The sequence below is a fragment of the Aegilops tauschii genome, chromosome 3 (assembly GCF_002575655.3).
Source record: "Aegilops tauschii subsp. strangulata cultivar AL8/78 chromosome 3, Aet v6.0, whole genome shotgun sequence".
Lineage (NCBI taxonomy): Eukaryota > Viridiplantae > Streptophyta > Magnoliopsida > Poales > Poaceae > Aegilops > Aegilops tauschii.
Window position 1 is genome coordinate 606,857,105 of NC_053037.3, and position 3,059 is coordinate 606,860,163.

A 3,059-nucleotide genomic window follows, 5' to 3' on the forward strand; every position below is an offset into this window, starting at 1 on the left:
TCATCAACCTATCCCATGATAGTTTTGTAAGTTCCAAAGATCATCGGCTTCACTCTGCAAATTAAGGGATATATAACTGATTATATGAAGTATCATATTGCTTAACAATGAATTTTATGAATTTTAGACATGGTAGGTGGAAATACCGTCAGTAAATGAGCATAGTACCCATATTCTTGCAAACCATTTGCATTTGTTCCAGCCATTTGCTCTATAGGTGCTTGGTATTGTGCTACTGAAATGTCATTCTTTCCTCCCTATGCAAAAATAAAAACAAAACAAAACCAATGTTAGTTGAGTTGTTACTATATTACTCTATTTAATAAGTAGTCCGGTTAGACATGTGCAAGAGATTTACAGAATGATTTTGATTTTTGGCTACCGCTTTAGTTGTCTCCTTCTTTTTATTTGGGTGCTGATTGTCAAGCCATGATTTCTTTCTTCTTGAATTTTTCTTTGGAATTTCCTTTTTCTTTAGGCAAGCATCCTTTAAACAATCGTCTGGTTCTTTAGATATATCTTCAGTTCTGCACGTAGTAGTACGAGCTTTCTCTTCAACTTGCTTCCTAAGATTCTTCAAAGCATCATCTACTAGTTTGATACACTCTTCTGATGTAACTGCCTGTGAAGCTATGAAAAAACTTCAACTGTTGTCTATCTTCTGATATAGGATCTTCCAAAACAATGTTTCCATGGCTGTTTTGTATAGTGCCGCTTCGCGCTTCTCGAGTCCATCGCTTCAAAATATAGTGGCCTGGAAGGTACTTAATATTCATGACATCAAGTGCTTTCAAAGCATGGCTACACAATATACCAACTCTTTCAAATTGCCCACAATCGCAGAAAACTTTTTGCTCTTCATAATCAACTACAACTTTGCACTCTTCTTCATATGTGAATTCTGGGTCAAGACTTGCAATTGCAACAATATATGCATTGTGTTCTATCGATGGCTTGATGTATGCTGAGATGGATCTTTCATATTCATTCTCAAAATCTTCAAATATGCGTGGTGTGTAAACCTTGCTCGCTTGTATTACCATAGGAGTCCTCATTCTGACTCTAGGTAATTTTTTCCTAGACTCATATTCCTCATTTACCTCGTTATCTCTTTTCTCTTGCACAACCCTCTCTACATGCTTGAAAAACCGAAGGATGTCAAGATCAGACTTTAGATGGTCTTTCAAGTCACTGTTCAAGCTCTCACTTAATTGTGTGCTTCTCATGCCTATAGTGTAAGCATTCATCATGTAACATCTTGCCCATTTCTCTTTTACTTTGTAGATGCTGTCCAACCAAGTTTGTGTATCCACATTGCTTCTGATGGCATTGAAAGCTTCTACAAAGGCTTCCTCTTCCTCATACTTGTACATGCAAGCACTGAAATCAGCAAGTACATTTGGTACCTCCTCGTCTTTTTTCTTATGAGGTAAGTGCCTGATGGCATTTTGCATTATGTGAAAAGTGCATAATCCATGCCATGCTTCGGTAAATACCGCCTGAACTGCATTACCCATTGCTACATCTTGATCAGTAAAGATTGTTCTAGGTTGCTTCTTGTTATGCAATGATAGGAACGTGTTGAACAACCATTTGAATGATTCAAATGTCTCATCATATAAAAGTGCAGCACCAAAAATGACCATTTCTCTAAAATGGTTGAATCCAACAAATACACCGAAGGGTCTGTACTCTTTGTTTGTCCCAAATGTTGTATCGAAAGTAACAACATCACCAAAATGAGCATAGTCAATGATCATCTTTGCATCAGCCCAAAAGATATTCGCTATTTGTTCATCGCAATCTAGTTGCATATCATATTCAAATGCAGGATTCTCATTCTTTTTATCTCTAAAGTACTTAAGCATACTTCCAGCTTCACCATACATCAAGTCCCTTTGACGCCTGCTTCGCAAGTGGTTCTTGCGATCACGACATGTGTAGCCAAGGTTCAGTGGACCACCAACTTATCGACTTGCTAACTCATGGGCTCTTTTAGGTACAATTCCTGAATCATCTGCTGTTTCAATTTCAAATGCTTGCAAGGCCGAAATCTTCCGTTGTGACGGCATCAAGTGGCTTGTCCCAGGTAATTGCAAGACATGGTTGTGTTCAACAACTAACTCATGCACCTCATAATTTTCTGCTTCTCGGTCTATAGTGATTCCCATTCGAACATTGCAGCCAGTCCTTGTTTCTGCACGAGGACGCTTTGTATTATTATCCCTTTTGTCTTTTCTTCTATAGCCTTCATTAGAACAAACATATCTTGCAGAAGTGATTACTCCATCAAGTTTGCTCTTGTTTTCATAATTTACCCTTACATCAAAACCAGTATGACCTCCATAACATGTCCAAAAGTTCCAAGCCTCTTTTGTGGAATTAAACTTCATACCAATCTGAGGCATCCAAGTAGGAACTACATTTGTCCTGCGCAAATTAAGCATAACCTATTTGTTTCTCTGCTTACACTACAATCATAAGATGACATGGCCTAATAAGAATTGAATAAAATTATTGGTACCTGTTAGAACCTTCGTTGGTGGAGTTAATCATATTCTCCATTACACTTTGTGTTTTTTCTTTTATAATCTATGATAGCAAACTCAGTCCATGAGATCTTTGTTGCTGCCAACATGAATACAATTGAAACATATGTCATATACTTTGAGATTGACGTCTTTATTTTTGTTGCTACCATGTACTCCCTCCGTTCCAAATTACTCCCGCGACAAGTAAATCGGAACGGAGGGAGTACATCACAGGCACCTGTATATCATCTACAACTCAATATATCTTGTTCTTGTCCTAGCTACAAGGAGGACGATCAGGACAAAAGTAAGATAGAAGGGAAATCATCTACAACAGGCACACACCAACGTACCTTGGTCTTGTTCTCGCTAGAGAGGACGAGTGGGAGGAACAAGGGAGACGAGCAGGAGGAGGCGCCGAGGAAATTGTCAACACGTTCTGATTGGCCACAACGTTAGTTCAGCAGAAGCGAGATCTCTACAACACGTTCAGATCAGCATACCTTGGTCTCATTTTTTCTCCGAGGA

At 38.6% G+C, this 3,059-nt stretch overlaps 1 pseudogene; it reads right to left on the reverse strand.

Annotated features, from left to right (window-relative positions):
- Positions 1-400: 400 nt before the first annotated feature.
- LOC141042545 (protein FAR1-RELATED SEQUENCE 5-like) lies at positions 401-2,740 on the reverse strand (annotated as a pseudogene).
- Positions 2,741-3,059: the final 319 nt, after the last annotated feature.